We start from the raw sequence: 22,520 nt of genomic DNA on the forward strand, positions 1-22,520 counted from the left end.
TCCAGGAGTAACAAATGTAATCTAAGAATAGTCTTCGACTGGTCTAAAGGCATCTATGACATGTCAATTTCAACTAGATCATCGGCACCACTGATATCATATTTGTGGAGTTGCCTCACATCTGGTGAGTTGCCGTTTTTACAGATCAACGTTTGCACATAGAATAATGCAAAAATTACCATACCCAGATCGTGGTCACTAAGATACATCACACCAACTTCACAAACAATAGAATTAACCACATAAAAATACGTAAAACCACCACCACAACATCGAGGATGTGTTCAACGCACAGCAATACACAATTGTGTGGTAAAATGGTCCAAAATGATACTGTAATAGTAGCAAAAGTTGTGCACACACTCGCTCAAATTGTGAATTTGCGCTACTTCAGCCAGCACCCGTTGCTGATATTAGTATAAAATCGAGCAACACAGCCATGCAATCACCATAGACAAACATCTGGCAGTAGAAATGGCTTTACTCCAAGAAGCTCAGTGACTTTGCAAATGTAGCACCATCTATGTTATGTGTGTGTTATTGTTGTGCGTAAGTGGAGACTATCTGAGAGCAATGATTTATGTGCTCAGAACCAACATTCGAAGTGTTAGACTACACAGCTTCACATGAAACGGGAACTCGCTGAAGGTTGGACGCGTAGCGTGTAAAAAGCACCAGTCGTCTCTCCTAGTTGCAAACAATCACTCCTTGACAGTTCACAATAACTACCTTCTGTGAAGCGCAACCGGTCAGCACAATACTGTTTGTCGGGACTTTCATGAAAAGTGTTTCCATGGCAGAGATCTAGCAGCACACAAGTCCTAAGATCACCATGCGGCCAAATGCCATGTTTTTCATCCGCATTCTCTGGAAGTGATGAACTGAACTTCCCCATCTGATAGTCAGACGGACAATAATCTATCGTTTGGCGATGACACGGAGACGCTTCCATCGACACTTTTGGTGATGAATTGGCAACACAGTTAATGCCCAATCGCCCAACATCAGTGCCCTGATCCTCACTAATGGCTTCTGTGGCTTGTTACCACAGGAATGAACGCTCTTGGTACCACAGGAATAACCCGAGGTACGCACAAGACTACCCAGCGAGAACGTCCGACGGAATATTTGAACTGTTGGTTTAAAATGAACCAGGATTACCACAGGACATTTTTGTAAATGCAATGTCAGACATAGTTGTGGGGTTGTTGTGTGTTTTCTGGAAGTCAGCATTAGACTGAAAAAGCTCAACGAACATGATTTCCAGAGAGCATGGTTGTAATCAGACAACCCTGAAGTGATCAAGAATGTTGACACTAAACCTATTTAAACCATCATGTTAGTAAGAAGGTATGCAAATCGTAAAGGGCAGAGATTAAGTGAAATCACTGCAAGGTGTTTTCAATTAGAGAACGCATTGTAATGTGCCAAGCTAAATGAAATGATGTTTAAGTCATGCTGGTGAAAACTGAGGCTTAAGATTCAATCAGTTCAGAGTTAACCGACAATTGCATAGCATATCATTGTTTTTTATTTAGGCGATGTTGGAGGTGTAACTACTGCGTTACATGCTGACCAGACCGGACACAGTGCGGTCGTGAGCGTCCGCAAAATAAAATTTAGAAACCCATGTTATTCAATTATTGCACCCACACTGCTTGCGCGCGCCAAGGAGCGTCTGCGACACCAAGGGCTAAAATAGATGTTGTTTTCCTATTTCTGACGCCAGATCGCGCGTGCGCGCAAGTCCTGCCTCTCCCATCTCCTCATTGGTTATAGAAGCAGGTACCCACGTGCCATTTCCTCATTGGTTATACCCACCGTGGGTGATAGAAAGACAAAACTGTTTTGCCGGTAGTCTGGTAATACAATGAAAGTTTAGATGCGATCACCATATAATTTAAACATGAAAAAGCCCGGAAGGAGGAGAGATGACTAGAAACGATTCGGTTGGCCGTTTTATATGTGGATTAATTGTCGGAGTAGAGACCTTGTGCATTTCAGGTAAAATAACAATCAAGGAGGTTTATATCCCAGGACAAATTAGCTAGCAACAGCAAGCTAACTAAACAGGACAAATTAACGTTAGCTAGCAAGTGCAAGCTAACTAGCTAAAATACCATACATGTTTAATGCTTTTCGACCTGTCCCCAAATGAATGTCATTGGTTCAGAGTTTGTTTTGATATTTTAACCTGCGTGTCGTGATCGCGTTTGGTGTGGGGGGGGGGCAAAATWAATTTATGCACGATGGCGCACGCGCGCAGCCGGTTTGGGCAAGGTGTTAGAGCTGTCAAATCGGTGAGCGACTGCTCATGTGGTCATTGTCACGAAGCCACACCCTTTCCACTAGCTTTAGAAGTTCAGAACGAGAAAGTGTAGGCAATATAGAAATTACATTTACATTTAAAATCATTCAACAAAATAATAAAGATCTATATCAGCCTTATCAAAGTGAAGATTACATCACACATTCCAGTGTTCAACTTGTGCTGCATGGGATTTCTKCTAAAAGACGGTTGGTTGTTTAACAACAAAACCGATGGGTGCGCAACTATTGGGCAACACAGACAGGGTTGGCTTCGACTGTTACATGTAAACTATATTACGTCCACAATGTTTATTAAAAACATAAATKAATTTGCACAATGKGCATTTATTGTCTTTCCCGATACATTACAGTTGTTGGTTAGCTAGCTAGRGAATTTGCCATATCAGCTTAGACATGAGCTCAAACACCTCAAAACAACATGGTATCAATAAACAACGAGCTGAAACGAGCCACCTACGARCCTCACATGGCAGCTTCTTGTCATTGTTGCTAGCTATCTGGRCARCCAGAATCACAAGAACACACAGACTTCTGCCCCATTGAAGCGYGCGCATTGTTTACGTGACGTTMTCAGCTAGCCCGTCTATGCGACRRCGTGTTTCCAAAGGCAATGTCTACGATAGGTATAATACTGGAAGCCACTTGTGGATGTGACAGCTCCAACGCTAGTTCCACCTCCGACATCGGCTAAACACGGTGAATTGATTGAATCTAGGCCTGAGGCTTTAGACWCAACTTAACAACGATGTTGACTTCACAAACACCTTGTATTGTTTTGTAATTGGTTTGTACAAATGTGATGATAAGAGTCATATTCGGGTTGAAGCTTTAGTGAGTTTGAAAGCCTGTCAAACATTTCTATSCAACAAGATATCATACACAATGAACGTCTTTTATTTCATACATAAAAACAAACGAAACAAACATCAAATACACATTCTAAAATGTACAACAGCATTTGAAATGGTACAGTATACAGGAATTGTACAGTATTCAGTAATAGTCCCGTGTAGCTCAGTTGGTAGAGCATGGCTCTTGCAACGCCAGGGTTGTGGGTTTGATTCCCACGGGGACCAGTATGAAAATGTATGRACTCACTACTGTAAGTCACTCTGAATAATAGTGTCTGCTAAAATGTAAATACGATTACAGTAATTCATTGTTTTACACATTTTTTATTAAAAAAAACGAAAAACCTTATACAGAATAAACCATTTTTTGTGAGGAAGTTTGTATCTTAAGTATGAAAAAGTTGAWCCGGGTCGTATTCCGTAGGGCACACAACAGAAAACAGAAAAGTTCAAGTAGTCCCTTCATGTTTCAGTTTGTCTTATTCCATTTGGTGCCTTATAAATACGATCCCCATTTTGAGTGATGCTGTTTCTTTATCAACCAGCTCATACTATTCAGGTGACCAATTCACTTCCAAAAAAACAGTGGTTCAATCAGAGAGTTATCGACTAACATGTGTAGTCGAAAAAGTACTGTACTTTACAACAATGCAGCATTAGAATAAAAAATATACATGTTACATAATGTATGTTGTTTTTTAAATAAAAAAGACAACTTTAAAATACTGTATATATCGTATGAAAATCAAGTCTACCCTTTGTGGGGTAAAATTGATGGGAGGAATAGTGTGTGTTCCAGGGTTGGGGTCAATTCCATRTCAATTCAYTGGATTCAGGAACGCGTTGAGGAAAATGGAATTGACCCCAACCCTGGTGAAGGCCTATTCATTCTTTCTTTTCATTCAGACACAAACATTAGCTAGTTTGGAAACGAACAGTGGATGAGGAAGTGGTGGGTTCCACGCASGGTTCCTCTCCAGGTTCTCTACTAGGATTCTCAACCGGTCATCAGACAGGTTCTGCAGCAGAACTGCCGGAACAGCTTCTTCTCACACAGCCGGTTGGACTTTACCATCTCACAAAACACCTCGTCGGCTAGAGAGAGAGAGAGCGAGAGAGCGAGAGCGAGAGCGAGAGAGAGAGAGAGAGAGAGAGAGAGAGAGAGTTCATAGATTATACACACAGCTATGTATGTCCTCTCCCACTCTTTCCTCTCTTCTCCTATACAAACTTTCTGTGCCAATCCTTTACTACTACACAAACCCCCCCTTTCCCAGTCATCCTCCAAAAATGCCCTCACCTCTTTCTCCATTCTCAGCCCCCTCCCTTCTGCCCTCCTCATACCTTCTCCTTGTCCCCTCCTCTCCTAGATCTCCTTCTCTACTATACCCCATATCCATCAATTCTACCCTTTCCGTGCCCTCTCCTCCTTCCTCCTCTTCCCACATTCGTTTTCACTCTGCTATGACCCCTCTACTCTGGTAGAATATTCTTTCTAGTCCGGTGGTGGAATTGGGTCACTGTAGAGTGGGTCACTGTAGAGAATCCCTAGTGCAGAGAGAGAAGCCTGTTAACCACAGAGAGGTCCCCAGACCAATCCTGTTCCCTGTTATACCAAAGCTCCCATGGAGGTGTGAGGCCCTGGTGAGGCCATACAAAGGCACTGTTTACTCATAGCAACATTATGGCTGCTCGGCCAATACTTTCAGTGCGTCCCAATTGGCACTCTATTCACTATGTCGTGCACTACTTTTGACCAGGGCTCATAGCCTTTCCCTCCCTCCCTCCCTCCCTCCCACCCTTCCTACCTCCCTTATATAGCTCAAAGGCTGCTACAGCCATGGGCCCTAGTTGCTCTTTCAAACCCAAATCACATCCCTTCCTCTCACATCCTGCGGCACGCAATTGAGAAACACCCCTGGAGACCTGAGCGAGCGAGCACCCCGCGGGGCACAACAACTGAAAGTAACTKAAACTTACGGTGAGAGAATCTGAACGTGAAATATTTCCTAAAGGCACAAARGTAGGGGTGTTTCTTTAAAAAAAAGATATTGGGGAACGAGCTACGAGGTTTGCAGAAGGCAGCAGACCTGTGTTCAAATACTATTTGAAATAATATAAAATGCTTTATCTGTGCTTGATTGAGCTTGCCTGGTGTAATCGGCCAATAAGAATAGTCCCAAACTGTAAAACACTGACATCTGGCACTCCGAGCAAGCAAAAGTAAAAGCTGAAGTTTTTTGGGAGATTTCTAATTGTATTGAACCCAATCTGGAAGCAGTGTGTCTAATTCCTATATCCAATATCTTGCTGAGTGCATCAATTGGACGAACTCCGCCCCTGTAAAAACAGAATAAAAAACATTTCATAAGATGTCTCGATAGCCAGTATGTGAAACATCCAACATTACAGCTCTATATCCCCGGATAGTAAGGCTTAGTAAGGCTTAGCAAGATAGAGCTAGACTCTTCTCATTCATTCTTTACCTCACTTTTGGACGGGCCGGTAGGGTTGTAGATGCAGAAACAGGCAGGTTAGACATAAAGCGGGCCAACATGGTAACCTAATGAACATGGTAAGCTCATGAACATGGTAACCTAATGAACATGGTAAGCTCATGAACATGGTAACCTCATAAACCTGGCAACCTCCCAACTCCCCTCTCTGACCGACTCTCTCCCAACCCCCACTCTCTGACCGACTCTCTCCCAACTCCCCTCTCTGTCCGACTCTCTCCAACTCCCCTCTCTGACCGACTCTCTCCGCCAACTCCCCTCTCCCAACTCCCCTCTCTGACCGACTCTCCCCAACTCCCCTCTCCGACCGACTCTCTCCCAACTCCCTCTCCTGACCAGCTCTCCCCCAACTCCCTCTCTGACGACTCTCTCCCAACTCCCCTCTCCCAACTCCCTCTCTGACCAACTCTCTCCCAACTCCCCTCTCGCCAACTCCCCTCTCTGACTACTCTCTCCCACTCCCCTCTCTGACTGACTCTCTCCAACTCCCTCTCTGATGACTCTCTCCCAACCTCCCTCTCTGACGACTCTCTCCCAACTCCCCTCTCTGACCGACTCTCTACTCCCCTCTCTGACTGACTCTCTCCCAACTCCCCTCTCTGACGCGACTCTCTCCCAACCCACTCTCTGACCGACTCTCTCCCAACTCCCCTCTCTGACCGACTCTCTCCAACTCCCCTCTCTGACCGACTCTCTCCAACCCTCACTCTCTGACCGACTCTCTCCCAACTCCCCTCTCTGACCGACTCTCTCCCAACTCCCCTCTCTGACCGACTCTCTCCACTTCTCATCCGACTCCCCTCCCCTTCTCCACTCCCAACTCCCCCTCTCTTCTGACCCCGACCCTCTCCCAACTCCCCCTCTCTGACCGATCTCTCCCAACTCCCTCTCTGACGACTCTCCTCCCAACTCCCCTCTCTGACCGACTCTCTCCCAACTCCCCTCTCTGACCGACTCTCTCCCAACTCCCCTCTCTGACGACTCTCTCCCAATTCCCCTCTCTGTCCGACTCTCTCCCAACTCCCCTCTCCAAACTCCCTCTTCGACCGACTTCTCCAACTCCCTCTCGCGACTCTCTCCCACTCCCCTCTGCCGCTCTCTCCCAACTCCCTCCTGCAACTCTCTCCCACTCCCTCTCTGACGACTCTCTCCCAACTCCCCTCTCCAACTCCCTCTCTGACCCACTCTCTCACCAACTCCCCTCTCAACTCCCTCTCGACGACCTCTCTCCCAACTCCCCTCTCTGACTGACTCTCTCCCAACTCCCCTCTGACCGACTCTCTCCCAACTCCCTCTCTGACCGACTCTCTCCCAACTCCCCTCTCTGACCGACTCTCTCCCAACCCTCCTCTCTGACCGACTCTCTCAACTCCCCTCTCTGACCGACTCTCTCCCAACTCCCCTCTCTGACCGACTCTCTCCCAACTCCCCTCTCTGACCGACTCTCTCCCAACTCCCCTCTCTGACCGACTCTCTCCCAACTCCCCTCTCTGACCGACTCTCTCCCAACTCCCCTCTCTGACCGACTCTCTCCCAACTCCCTCCTCTGACGCACTCTCTCCCAACTCCCTCTCTGACCGACTCTCTCCCAACTCCCTCTCTGACCGACTCTCTCCCAACTCCCTCTCTGACCGACTCTCTCCCAACTCCCTCTCTGACCGACTCTCTCCAACTCCCCTCTCTGACCGACTTCCCAACTCCCTCTCCAACTCCTCCACAGCCAAATAGCATCAATAGGTGTTACTGTAAGTCAGGGGAAACACTTTAACACTACTTAAATATTGACAAGCCCACCACCACCACACACTTCAGAAAGGGAGAGTCCGCACCACCACCACACACTTCAGAAAAGGGACGAAGCACACCCCACCACACACACTTCAAAAGGAAACCCCACCTCACTTCGAAAGGACAAAGCCCCACCACACCACACCTCAGAAAGGACAACCCACCACACACACACTTCAGAAAGGGACAAGCCCACCACCACACCACCACTTCAGTAAGGACGAAGCCCACCACACCACACTTCAGAAAAGGGACGAAGCCCCACACCACTCACACACTTCAAAAGGAGAAGCCCCACACCACCAACACTTCAGAAAGGGACGATCCCCAGCACCAACCACACACTTCAGAAAAGACACAGCCCACCACCACACACACTTCAGAAAAGGGACAAAGCCCACACCACCACCCACGACAGACATCAGAAGGAAGCCCCACACCACCACACACTTAAGAAAGGGACAAAGCCCCACACACCACCACCACCACACTTCAGAAAAAGGGACGAAGCCCCACCACCACACCACCACACCACACATCAGAAAAGGGACGAAGCACCACCACACCAACCACACACTTCAGAAAAGGGACGAAGCCCAACCACCACCACCCACACACTTCAGAAAAGGGACGAAAGCCCCACCACACCACCACACACTTAGAAAAGCGGGACGAAGCCCCACCACCACCACACACTTCAGAAAAAGGGACGAGCCCCACCAACCACCACACACTTCAGAAAAGGGACGAAGCACACACCACCACCACCACACACTTCAGAAAGACAGAAGACCCACCACACACCACCCAACACTTCAGAAAAGGGACGAAAACCCACCACACCACCACACCACTTCAGAAAAGGGACAAGCCCCACACCACCACACACTTCAGAAAAGGGACGAAGCCCCCACCACCACCCACATGAAAGGGACCACACACACTTCAGAAAAAGACGCCCAGAGAAGCCCACCACCACCCACACTTCAGAAAAGGGACAAAGCCCCAGCCACCCACACACACCACTTCAGAGAAAGGGACGAGAAGCACCACCAACACCACACAAAAAAAACACCACACCACAAAACGCGAAGACACCACACACATCAGAAGGACGAAGCCCACCACCACCACCACACACTTGAGACGAAACCACCCACCACATCTCAGAGGGACGAGCCAACAACCACACAAGAAGAATACCACACACCACAAAAAAAAACCACCAAACCACACACTTAGAGAGAAGCATCAAAAAAACGGAAAGCCACAAACACAAAAACAGGAGAGAACCACCACACAAGACACAACACTTCAGAAAAGGGACGAAGCCCCACCACCACCACACACTTCAGAAAAGGACGAAGCCCACCACCACCAACACACTTCAGAAAAGGGACGAAGCCCACCACCACCACACACACTTCAGAAAGGACGAAGCCCACCACCACCACACACACTTCAGAAAAGGGACGAAGCGCCCACACCACCACCACACACTTCAGAAAAGGGACAAGCTCCACCACCACCACAACACTTCAGAAAGAAGGACCGAAGCAAGCACCACCACACACATTCAGAAAGGACGAAGCACACACACCACACAACTTCAGAAAAGGGACGAAGCCCACCCCACCACCACACACTTCAGAAAAGGGCGAAGCCCACCACCACCACCACACACTTCAGAAAAGGGACGAAGCCCACACCACCCACCACACACTTCAGAAAAGGACGAAGCTCCACCACCACCCCCACACACTTCAGAAAAGGGAACGAAGCCCCACCACACCACCAGGACACACACATTCAGAAAAGGGACAAGAAAGCCACCACCACCACACACTTCAGAAAAGGGACGAAGCCCCACACACCCACCACCACACACTTCAGAAAACGGACGAAGAAGCCCCACCACAACCACCACACACTTCAGAAAGGGACAAGCCCACCACCACCACACACTTCAGAGAGGACAAAGCCGCCACCCACCACCACACCTTCAGAAAAGGACGAAGCCCCACACCACACCACTTCAGAAAAGGAACAAAGCCCATTCAATTTAAAAGGCCTCTGCTCGGTTCAGTTATGGTCCATTTCACATGGCGGTAAAAAGACCAACTAGTTATTACAATAACGACCAGCAGCGTGGTTCTGGCTGTGAGAGCCGAAAGCTGAAAGCAGCTTCTAAGAGCCTAGCTGCAGTAGCTACTGTATCTGGCTCCCAAATGGCACCCTATTCCATATATAGTGCACTACTTTGGACCAGGCCCATACGGTGCAATTTGGGATGCAACTTGATGCTCCGAGAGAGAATCAAAGCACTTGTTAATGGAATTACAGGCCTTTCAGAACCGCCACCTACTTCACTCAGGGGAACGAGATTAAGTGTGACACAGGGTCACAGCAATGACATTGTTAGCACCCCGGGCCATCTGTTCTGCATTCCCACAATTCATTCACACAATTCATTCACACAAGTCTCCTGTATTGTCATCCACCAGAGAAAGAACTGCTGGGTATGTGTCACCACCGTCATTTGTGTGTCTGAAAGTGTGAGTGTGTATTTCAGGCCTTTTGAGTGACCCTCAACAAGCTTTCATACACTCACCATTGTTACAGTGGCGTTCACCATGCACGTCCTGCTGACGAGGTGTAGCTGTCTTTGCACTTGACACAGGTCGTCCGGGGCCGTCGCAACTCAGGCAATTCTCCTCACACCTGGACACCGCACCCACACACAATAAGATGGAGGGACAAAAGAGAATGAGAGAGAATGAAAAGAAGAAAGAGTGAATACGTCCGAAACAAAGTGGCCTTTCCCCCCCAGAGAGAGTGTAGAAAGAGAGAGACAGAGAGAGGGGAGGTGGAGAAGGAGAGACAGAGGGGTGAGAAAGAGAGAGAGGGAGGTTGAGAAGGAGAGACAGAGGGTAGAGAAAGAGAGAGAGGGGAGTTGAGAGGGAGAAGGAGAGACAAGAGGGGTAAAGAAAGAGAGAGAGGGGAGTTTGAGAGGGAGAAGGAGAGACAGAGGGGTAGAGAAAGAGAGAGAGGGGAGGTTGAGAGGGAGAAGGAGAGACAGAGGGGTAGAGAAAGAGAGAGAGAGGGGGTTGAGGGGAGAAGGAGAGACAGAGGGGTAAAAGAAGAGAGAGAGGGAGGTTGAGAGGGAGAAGGAGAGACAGAGGGTAGAGAAAGAGAGAGGGGGAGGTTGAGAGAGAGAAGGAGAGACAGAGGGGTAGGGAAGAGAGAGGGGGAGGTTGAGAGAGAGAGGGGAGACAGAGGGGTAGGGAAAGAGAGAGGGAGGAGGTTGAGAGAGAGAGAGAGAGACAGAGGGGTAGGAAAGAGAGAGGGGGATGTTGAGAGAGAGAAGGAGAGACAGAGGGGTAGGGAAAGAGAGAGGGGGAGGTTGAGAGACAGAAAAGAGAATGTTTGATAATGAATAGCGACAAGAAGACAATTATGTTATAAAATTTATGAAGGGTCTGACCTAGTGTGATGGGACAGGTCTGACCTAGTGGGTGTGGGACAGGTCTGACCCTAGTGGTGATGGGACAGGTCTGACTAACGGGGGTGGGACAGGTCTGACCTAACGGGTGATGGACAGGTCTGACCTAACGGGTGATGGGACAGGGTCTAGACTAACGGGTGATGGGACAGGGTCTGACCTAGTGGGTGATGGACAGGGTCTGACCTAACGGGTGATGGGACAGGGTCTGACCTAACGGGTGATGGGACAGGGTCTGACCTAACGGGTGATGGGACAGGTCTGACCTAACGGGTGATTGGACAGGGTCTGACCTACGTGGTGATGGGACAGGGTCTGACCAGTGGGTAATGAGCAGGGGTCTGACTAGTGAGGTGACTGGGACAGGGCTGACCTAACGGGTGATGGGACCAGGTCTACCTACGGGTGTGGGACAGGTCTGACTACGGGTGATGGGACAGAGTCTGACCTAAACGGGTGAATGGGACAGGGTCTGCCCTAACGGGTGATAGGGGCAGGTCTGACGAACGGGTGATGGACAGGGTCTGACCAACGGGTGATGGGACAGGGTCTGCCTAACGGGTGATGGGACAGGGAGGAGAGAGGAGTCGATGATGGGACAGGTCTGACCTAGGTGGATGATGGCGCAGGGGGAGAGAGAGTGGATGATGGGACAAGGGGAGAAGAGTGGATGATTGGACAAGGGGAGAGAGAGTGGATGATGGACAGGGGGAAAGAGAGTGGATGTGGGACAAGGGAGAGAGAGTGGATGATGGGACAGGGGAGAGAGAGAGTGGATGATGGACAGGGGAGAGGAGAGTTATGACATGGGACAGGGGGAGAGAGAGTGGATGATAGGGCAACAAGGGGAGAGAGACGTGGATGATGGACAAGGGGAGAGAGAGTGGATGATGGGCACAGGGGTGAGAGAGAGTGTATGATGGGACAGGGGAGAGAGAGTGGATGATGGACAAGGGGAGAGAGAGTGGATGATGGGACAGGGGGAGAGAGAGTGATGATGGGACACAGGGGGAGAGAGAGTGTATGATGGGACAGGGAGGGAGAGAGTGGATGATGGGACAGGGGAAGAGAGGTGGATGATGGGACAAGGAGAGAGCGTGGAGATGGGACAGGGGAGAGAGAGTGGATGATGAGGACAGGGTCGACCTAGTGGATGATGGGACACAAGCGGAGAGAGAAGTGGATGATGGGACAGGGGGAGAGAGTGGATGATGGGCACGGGGGAGAGAGAGTGGATGATGGGACAGGGGGAGAGAGAGTGTATGATGGGACAGGGGAGAGAGAGTGGATGATTGGACACAGGGGAGAGAGACGTGGATGATGGGACAGGGGGAGAGAGAGTGGATGATGGACAGGGGGAGAGAGAGTGTATGATGGGACAGGGGGAGAGAGTGGATGATGGGACAGGGGAAGAGAGAGTGGATGATGGGACAGGGGAGAGAGAAGTGGATGATGGGACAGGGGAGAGAGAGTGGATGATGGGACAGGGTTGACTGTGGTAGGGACAGGGGAGAGAAGTGGATGATGGGACAGGGGAGAGAGAGTGGATGATGGGACAAGGGGGAGAGAGAGTGGATGATGGACAGGGGGAGAGAGAGTGGGATGATGGGACAGGGGGAGAGAGAAGGTGATGATGGGACAGGGGGAGAGAGAGTGATGACTGGGACAGAGGGAGAGAGAAGTGGATGATGGAACAGGGAATGATGGGACAGGGGAGAGAGAGTGGATGATGGAACAAGGGGAGAGAGTGGATGATGGGACAGGGGAAAAGAGAGTGACATGCTAAAGAACGTAAACAATGTAAAGCAATTAGAAAGAGAAAGAGGTGATAGAGAGAGACAGAGAAGAGAGGAGTGAGTGGAGTCACAAGATAGACTAAATGATTTAAAACTGGGCCATGTAATTAGGATTAGTTCTTTGCGATATGATTAGTTTTTTCTTTAAAAAATATTAACCGGTCGCTTTCAATCGTAGACATCGAAATAGAACAACATAATATTTGATAATATTAATATTGATATTTGATGTTTCTGCATTGCCAATATAAAAAGCCCTCTTTTTCAGACCGCTCATATGACGTGATATATACTGTAACAGGTTCTCTTCTCTCTCCCCCCTCTCTCTCTGTCGCCTCTTCTCTTGTAATTAAAACCTTTCCTTGCCTGTTACCATCGGCCATAGCCTTTACAGCTATTTTATTGCCTCTATGCACGTGGCCACAAGCCACCACACCCTTCCTCTTCCTCCTCCTGATATCCTCTTTCCCCCTGCCATTCTCAAGCTCCTGCCCCAAACCAGACAGAGTAAACAAGAAAGAGAAACTGAGAGGAAAGCAAGACAGAGGAAAGTGAAGAGGAAGGAATAGAGTGAGGGGGGAGAAGGGGAGATGAGAATGAGAGCTAGAGGGAGGAGAGTGAGAGCTGAGGGAGAGAGAGTGGAGACAGATGAGAGAGAGAGAGTGAGAGCTGAGAGAAGAGAGAGAGAGTGAGAGCTTAGATAGAGAGAGAGAGTGAGAGCTGAGATAGAGAGAGAGTGAGAGCTAGAGAAGAGAGAAGAGAGAGTGAGAGCTAGATAGAGAGAGAAAAAAGCTAAGCAAGCTGGTCCTAGGGCTCTGTTCACAACCACAACACACACCACACGAGCCCAGGACAACAGCACAATTAGACCCAACCAAATCATGAGAAAACAAAAAGATAATTACTTGACACATTGGAAAGAATTTAACAAAAAAACAGAGCAACTAGAATGCTATTGGCCCTAAACAGAGAGTACACAGTGGCAGAATACCTGACCACTGTGGACTGACCCAAACTAAAGGAAAGCTTTGACTATGTACAGACTCAGTGAGCATGCCTTGCTATTGAGACAGGCCGCCGTAGGCAGCATATGGCTCTCAAAGAGAAGAACAGGCTCATGTGCACACTGCCCACAAATGAGGTGGAAACTGAGCTGCACTTCCTAACCTCCTGCCCAATGTATGACCATATTAGAGAGACATATTCCCTCAGATTAACCAGATCCACAAAGAATGAAAACAAATCCAATTTTGATAAACTCCCATATCTACTGGGAGAAATTCACAGTGTGCCATCACAGCACAATATTTGTGACCTTGTTGCGCACAAGAAAAGGGCAACCAGTGAAGAACAAACACCATTGTAATACAACCCATATTTATGCTCTATCTATTTTAACTTGTGTGCTTTAACTATTTGTACATTGTTACAACTGTATATATATAATATAAATTTTGTAATGTCTTTATTGTTTTGAAACTTCTGTATGTGTAATGTTCTACTGTTAATTTGTATTGTTTATTTCACTTTTGTATAATATCTACCTCACTTGCTTTGGCAATGTTAACACATGTTTCCCATGCCATAAAGCCCTTGAATTGAATTGAATTGAATTGAATTGAGAGAGAGTAGAGCTAGAGAGATAGAGAGAGAGAGTGAGAGCTAGAGAGAGAGAGAGAGTGAGAGCTAGATAGAGAGAGAGAGTGAGAGCTAGAGAGATAGAGAGAGAGAGAGTGAGAGCTAGAGAGAGATAGAGAGAGAGAATGAGAGCTAGATAGGAGAGAGAGAGTGAGAGCTAGAGAGAGAGAGAGAGGGGGATAGAGAGAGGAGAGGGGAGAGAGAATGAGAGCTAAGAGAGGAGAGAGTGAGAGCTAGGGAGAGAGAGAGAGGGGGAGAGGGGAGAGAGAATGAGAGCTAGAGAGGGAGAGTGAGAGCTAGATAGAGAGAGAAGAGTGAGAGCTAGAAGAGAGAGAGAGAGTGAGAGCTAGATAGAGAGAGAGGAGTGAGAGCTAGATAGAGAGAGAGTGAGAGCTAGAGAGAGAGAGAGAGTGAGAGCTAGATAGAAGAGAGAGAGTGAGAGCTAGGGAGAGAGAGGGGGATAGAGAGAACTGAGCTGCACTTCCTAACCTCCTGCCCAATGTATGACCATATTAGAGAGACATATTTCCCTCAGATTACACAGATCCACAAAGAATTTGAAAACAAATCCAATTTTGATAAACTCCCATATCTACTGGGTGAAATTCCACAGTGTGCCATCACAGCAGCAAGATTTGTGACCTGTTGCCACAAGAAAAGGGCAACCAGTGAAGAACAAACACCATTGTAAATACAACCCATATTTATGCTTATTATTTTTAACTTGTGTGCTTTAACCATTTGTACATTGTTACAACACTGTATATATATAATTGACATTTGTAATGTCTTTCTTGTTTTGAAACTTCTGTATGTGTAATGTTTACTGTTAATTGTATTGTTTATTTCACTTTTGTGTATATCTACCTCACTTGCTTTGGCAATGTTAACACATGTTTCCCATGCCAATAAAGCCCTTGAATTGAATTGATTGAGAGAGAGAGGGGAGAGAATGAGAGCTAGAGAGAGAGAGTGAGAGCTAGAGAGAGAATGAGAGAGAGAGAGGGCGGAGAGAGGGGGGAAGAGAGAGAGAGAGTTAGAGAGAGGGGAGAGAGAGAATGAGAGCTAGAGAGAGGAAAGACAGAGAGACATAAAGAAGGAAAGAGTGAGCTAGAGAGACAAAGGAGCAAGACGATGACATAGAGAAAGAACTAAAGGAGAATCCAGACCTGGTGCCGTTGCAAAACCATGACCTTCTATCAGAGCCTCTATTTGTTCCTGACATCTCCATAAACACTGGACTGATTATAAAAAATCCTGTGCGCGTCAAAAACAGCTTTCCTCCTCCCCACTCCTCAGTGGAAAGAGAGGAGAGATAGCGAGAGGAGAGAAGAAGAGAGATAGATGAGAGAGAACGAGAGAGAGAACGAAAGAGAGATTGAGAAAGCGAGTGCCCCTCACCACCCCGCTCACAGTCATTACGGTGAGCTAAAGGGATGTTGATGCTGCTATTAATTCTCGGCACGGTGTAGGTGAGATTTACACCCTCAGTCAGTCTGTTGATCTGTTTGACTGCACAACGCCATCTGATTTAAAGACAATTATGGAGATGACAAAGAATAATGTGTGGAGCAGAGGGGAACAGACAGAAAGATATAGTGGAGCAGAGGGAGAACAGACAGAAGGATATAGTTGGCAGAGGGAGAACAGACAGAAGGATATAGTGGAGCAGAGGGAGAACAGACAGAATGATATAGTGGAGCAGAGGAGACAGACAGAAGGATATAGTGGAGCAGAGGGAGGAGAAAGAGGGAGAACAGACAGAAGGATATAGTGGAACAGAGGGAGAACAAACAGTAGGATATAATGGAGCAGAGGGAGAACAGACAGAAGGATATAGTGGAGCAGAGGGAGAACAAACAGAAGGATATAGTGGAGCAGAGGGAGAACAGACAGAAGGATATGTGGAGCAGAGGGAGGAGGAGAGAGGGAGAACAAACAGAAGGATATAGTGGAACAGAGGGAGAACAAACAGTAGGATATAATGGAGCAGAGGGAGAACAGACAGAAGGATGTAGTGGAGCAGAGGAGAAAAGACAGAAGGATATAGTGGGCAGAGGGAGAACAAACAGAAGATTAGTGGAGCAGAGGGAGAACAGACAGAAGGATATAGTGGAGCAGAGGGAGGGGAGAAAGAGGGAGAACAGAACGAAAGGATATAGTGGGCAGAGGGAGAACAGACAGAAGGATATAGTGGAGCAGAGGGAGAAAAGAAAATATAGTGGAGAGAGGAGAACAAACGAAGGTATTAGTGGAGCAGAGGGAGAACAAACAAAATGATATAGTGGAGCAGAGGGAGAAACAAACAGAAGATATAGTGGAGCAGAGGAGGAGGAGAAGAGGAGAACAGACAGAAGGATATAGTGAGCAGAGGGAGACAAACAGAAGGATATGTGGAGCGAGGGAGAACAAACAGAATGTATAAGTGGAGCAGAGGGAGGAGGAGAAGAGGAGAACAAACAGAAGGATATAGTGGAGCAGAGGGAGAACAGACAGAAGGATATAGTGAGGCAGAGGAGGAGGAGAAAGGGAGAAAGACAGAAGGATATAGTGGAGCAGAGGGAGAACAGACAGAAGGATATAGTGGAGCAGAGGAGGAGGAGAAGAGGGAGAACAGACAGAAGGATATAGTGGAGCAGAGGGAGAACAAACAGAAGGATATAGTGGAGCAGAGGGAGGAGGAGAAGAGGGAGAACAGACAGAAGGATATAGTGGAGCAGAGGAGAACAGACAGAAGGATATAGTGGAGCAGAGGGAGAAAGAAGAGGGAGAACAGACAGAAGATATAGTGGAGCAGAGGGAGAACAGACAGAAGGATATAGTGGAGCAGAGGGAGGAGGAGAAAGGGAGAACAGACAGAAGGATATAGTGGAGCAGAGGGAGGAGAGAGAGAGGGAGAACAGACAGAAGGATATAGTGGAGCAGAGGGAGAACAAACAGAAGGATATAGTGGAGCAGAGGGAGAACAGACAGAAGGATAAGTGGAGCAGAGGAGGAGGAGAAGAGGGAGAACAGACAGAAGGATATAGTGGAGCAGAGGGAGAACAGACAGAAGGATATAGTGGAGCAGAGGGAGAACAAACAGAAGGATATAGTGGAGCAGAGGGAACAACAGAAGGATATAGTGGAGCAGAGGAGACAGACAGAAGGATATAGTGGAGCAGGGAAGAACAGACAGAAGGATATAGTGGAGCAGAGGGAGAACAAACAGAAGGATATAGTGGAGCAGAGGGAGAACAGACGAAGGATATAGTGGAGCAGAGGGAGACACAGACAGAAGGATAAAGTGGAGCAGAGGGAGAACAGACAGAAGGATTAGTGGAGCAGAGGAGAAACAAACAGAAGGATATAGTGGAGCAGAGGGAGACAAACAGAAGGATATAGTGGCAGAGGGAGAACAAACAGAAGGATATAGTGGAGCTGTGTTTTTTCTGCAACAGCAGCCACAAATGGCCCGTCCGACGACGACGACGCAACTTCGTCACGCTGCATCAGGTCCTGATCGACCCGCACTGCGTTCCTGTGATCGTCCTCAAGACCGCTGTGCTAGTCCAGCGCGTCGGGGGGGGGGGGGGGTATTGTCCACACGATCTCTGGAACTTTCATTGCGCACACCTGGCCCTTTGTGCCTGGGTTGCTGTGCTAGTAGGCGTTTGGAAAAATTATTTGAGAGAGAGAGCAAGACAGAAAGGGAGAGAGAGAGAGCGAGAGACATACCAATTAATGAGACTCAGATGGTCGATGGTACGACCCGACCTCAGTCAGTCAGTCTCAACAGAAGAAGGGAGGTAGAGAGAAGGGAGGGAGAAGGGACAGAGAGGAGAGAGAGAAGGAAGAGAGGGGAGGGAAAGAAGGGAGAGAGAGAAGGGAGAGCGAGACAAGTGGAAATAGAAATGAAAGTGAAAAGAAACAGAGGAGGTGTAAGAGAAGGTAGTTCAGAGATTTCTTTAAGAGAAGCGCTGATGTTGAAGGTAGTTCAGAGATTTCTTTAAGAGAAGCACTGATGTTGAAGATAGTTCAGAGATTTCTTTAAGAGAAGCGCTGATGTTGAAGGTAGTTCAGAGATTTCTTTAAGAGGAACGCTGATGTTGAAGGTAGTTCAGAGATTTCTTTAAGAGAAGCACTGATGTTGAAGGTAGTTCAGAGATTTCTTTAAGAGAAGCGCTGATGTTGAAGGTAGTTCAGAGATTTCTTTAAGAGAAGCACTGATGTTGAAGGCAGTTCAGAGATTTCTTTAAGAGGAGCGCTGATGTTGAAGGTAGGCCTGGGCTCGAACCCAGTATCCTGGTGACACTCTGGTGACACACTGCAATGCAGTGCCTTAGACCACTGCGCCACCCGGGAGGCCTGAGTTTAGACTACTTTTAAGAAAAGTAGATGAATAACTTGGAGTTTAACTAAGCCTTAATTGTGTTTTTTTTAACTGACAACTGATTTTCCGGAAATTAAGCTTTGTCTTGGACTAGAAAGCAATGGAAATTCTGTATGGAAAACTGACCCCGAATTTCCTGTTTGGCACTTTTCACCCTACAGAGCCAAGCCAAGCCAAGCTGTACTGTAGCCTGGTTACACATCCACCATACTTGGATCCACTGGAACAGTGCTGGACAGGACAATGTGAAAAGAAAAGATCCAAATACCCAGTACAGTACAGTTTGGGTTGGCCCATTAGTGTTAGAAGGGTACTGTATCTCTCTTAAAATGATATGCCCAGATGAATGCAGGGGCTGAAGCCCCTGGCCCAGGCCCGTAGGGGCTCAAGAGGAAACAAAAGAGAAAGGAAATAGAATCTTGTCCTCTAGCCGGCTCTCTCTCTGTCAACCGTCTGGTTTCACAGCGCATAAAAAGGGACTTGAATGGAAGCCTATGGCAGGTGCAGGAAAATCTCCCGCTCGATTTTCAGCATATAGCATGTTTAGAATTTCTGCCCTACAGTTAAGATTTAATAGGGCGGGCTTTGAAATCCATAGTGTTTCCAGGTCTATAAGCTTCAGTGCTTGTCCCGGGTAGCTCAGTTAGTAGCGCATGGCACCTGCAATGCCAGGGTTGTGGGTTCAATTCCAAAAGGGACCAGAATGTATGGACTCAATACTGTAAGTCGCTCTGGCTAAGAGTGTCTGCTAAATGACTGAAATACAATTAAGCCTGATGATGGGGTCACTCACTTGTGACACATCCCCTGGTGGTAGCCAGCATCCTCTGTTGAGTAGTATCCTGGGGCGCAGGTCTGAACACACCTCCACTCTTGCTGCAGGTGATCTCTGGCACACTGGATACACTCCTCCTTCCCTGGACCTACAGCAACAGTTCCAAACAGAAAAGGACTGGTCCATCTTTAGTCCAATGGGGTGAGTTGTATCATTATTTGGTTAATAAATATGGTCCTCAAGGAAACAAATTGTCTGGTGTGTAAGAAATTCCTGGGCCGATTTCTGGTCCCAGTCCGTTCCTGGTTCAAAATACTTTAAACGTCTGTCCCCTGAACATGCGGTGGTGCGTAGACCAAAAGTAAAACATCAAATGCAATGGTGGTCCGACCGCACTCAAAATGATGATACCTTTCCTAATCCCAATTGCCAATAACAACATATAAGAAATTGATACAATTTATTTGGAATTGAAGGCAGATACACACCTTTAGGAAAATGTCTGGCTTGTTTTGGGGACGAACAATCCCTTTAATYTACCCCCTCTTTCTCCCTCTCTCATTACAATCAGTGCCAGGGCCTTGGTTGAGAGGTGAACCACTAATTCAGCTCCTCTACTACAGCAATAAGCGTCTCTCTCTACTGGGTGTTTTGAGGCAAAGTTCACTTGTTCCACAGACATGCACACAAGCACGCACACATGTGCACACACACAATCTAATCCCTCAGCTTTCTCTCCCCACAGCACGTCTGGCTCTGTCTGTCAATACTACTGGCTCAGGGCAACACCAGAGCTTCGCCAGCTAAATGTCAACTGCGTCCGACGGCCTAACCCCAGGACACAGCGCTCATAATTAGGGGCCGATTTAATTAATGTAAATCAATGAGCGAATTGACTTAAATCTGACACCCATGTAGATCACAGACGTGAGATGTCGARGCCGTGCCGAAAGTAATGATCACGATAAGCAGAACTGGCAAGCAACCTTTTAGTTGGRAAATTAAGTTTTAATTCGTTGTGAAATGATGGTATTTTCATGTCTTCGGACCATAGCACAGGTTCCAATCCAAGTGCCAGTGCCGTTTAGCCAACTCCAGACATTTATATTTGTTGGGTGACATGAACATAGAGCTCTTTGACCACGCACACAAGTGTCTCTGCCAGGAGGCTGAAACGTGGCCAAATGACAGGCCTTCAGAAAGTATAAACCTCTTGACTTATTCCACATTTTGTTGTGTTACATCCTGAAATCAAAATTGATTCAATCGATTTTTTCTCTCACCCATCTACACACAATACCCCATAATAWCAAAGTGAAAATATGATTTTAGACATTTTTGCAAATGTATTAAATTAAATACATAAATATCTAATTTACWTAAGTTTTCACACCCCTGAGTCAATACTTTGTAGAAGCACCTTTGGAGGCGATCACAGCATTGAGTCGTCTTGGGTATGTCTGTATCAGCTATACACATATGGATTTTGGGATTTTCTCCCATTCTTCCTTTTCTCAAACTCTGTTAAGTTAAATGGGGAGCGACGGTGAAAAGCAATCTTCAAGTCTGGGCTTTGACTGGACCACTCAGTGACTTTCACATTCTGGTTCTGAAGCCTTTCCAGRGTTGCTTTGGCTGTATGCTTGGTGTTTTCCTGTTGAAACGTAACTCTTCGACCCCAGTCTAAGGTCATTTGCTCTCTGAAGCAGGTTCTCATCAAGGATTTGCCTGTATTTGGRTCTTCACCAGTCTCCCAGATGCCGCTGAAAAGCATCCCCATAGTATGATGCTGCCACCACCATGCTTCACGGTAGGGATTGTGTTAGACAGGTGATGAGCTGTGCCTGGTTTTCTCCAGACGTAGCGCTGTGCATTCATTCAAAAGAGTACATTTTTGTCTCATCACACCACAGAATCTTTTGCCTTATGATCTCAGAGTCTTTCACATGCCTTTTTGCAAARTCCAGGTGTGCTGTCTTGTAACTTTTTCTCAGGAGTGGCTTCCGTCTGGSCACTCTCCCATAAAGCCCAGATTGGTGAAGTGCTGAGACTGTTGTCCTTCTGGCAGGTTCTCCCATCTAAGCCAAGGAACTCTGTAGGGTTCTAAGTCACCTCCCTGACCAAGGTCCTTCTTGCTCGGTGGCTTAGCTTGGTCAGACGGCCAATGATGGAAACCAGTGTGCTCTTGGAACCTTTCAACCCTCTAGAAATTGTTTTCTACCCTTCCCCAGATATATGCCTCATCCTATCTCAGAGATCTACAGACAGTTGCTTAGACTTCATGGTATAGTTTGTGCTCTGACATGCACTGTCAACTGTGGGACCTTATATAGACAGGTGTGTTTCTTTCTAAATCATGTCCAATCAATTGAATTGGCAACAGGTGGACTCCAATCAAGTGACATCTCAAGGATGATCAAAGGAAATTGGAGGCACCTGAGCTCAATTTGGAGTGTCATAGCAAAGGGGTGTGAATACTTATGTAAATTAGATATTTCTGTATTTAATTTTCAAAAACATGTTTTATTATTATGGGGTCATTATGCGGTATTGTGTGTAGATGGGTGAGAAAATGCAGGTTGTAACACAACAAAATGTGGAATAAGTCAAAGGGTATGAATGCTGTCTGAAGGCACTGTATGTGCTGGAGCATGGGAGATGTTCTCACCAGAACAGGCCAGTATGACAGTGTGACACAGCAAGGTCACTCTGACACTATGACCTCCATATATGGGTCATATAGACCGTTGACATTTGATCCTGACATTCATTAATAGTTCAATGTTAAGAGGACCATTGAGTGAAACAATGCAAACGTTTACTATTGGCATTGAGTGTAATACTCAAAAATGCATTCCAGAAACCTGGCACGGAAACTATAAACTGGTGGCTTAACACACACACACACACACACACACACACACACACACACACACACACACACACACACA

At 47.2% G+C, this 22,520-nt stretch overlaps 1 long non-coding RNA gene across 1 annotated transcript; it reads left to right on the forward strand.

The window, feature by feature from the left end:
* The first annotated feature begins 11,601 nt into the window (after positions 1–11,601).
* On the forward strand, positions 11,602–12,084 carry LOC139025673 (uncharacterized). Its single transcript, XR_011477290.1, has 3 exons — positions 11,602–11,654; positions 11,952–11,979; positions 12,061–12,084. It is a non-coding gene; the product is annotated as an uncharacterized lncRNA (long non-coding RNA).
* Positions 12,085–22,520: the final 10,436 nt, after the last annotated feature.

Source organism: Salvelinus sp. IW2-2015, unplaced genomic scaffold, assembly GCF_002910315.2.
Source record: "Salvelinus sp. IW2-2015 unplaced genomic scaffold, ASM291031v2 Un_scaffold3045, whole genome shotgun sequence".
Classification (NCBI taxonomy): domain Eukaryota; kingdom Metazoa; phylum Chordata; class Actinopteri; order Salmoniformes; family Salmonidae; genus Salvelinus; species Salvelinus sp. IW2-2015.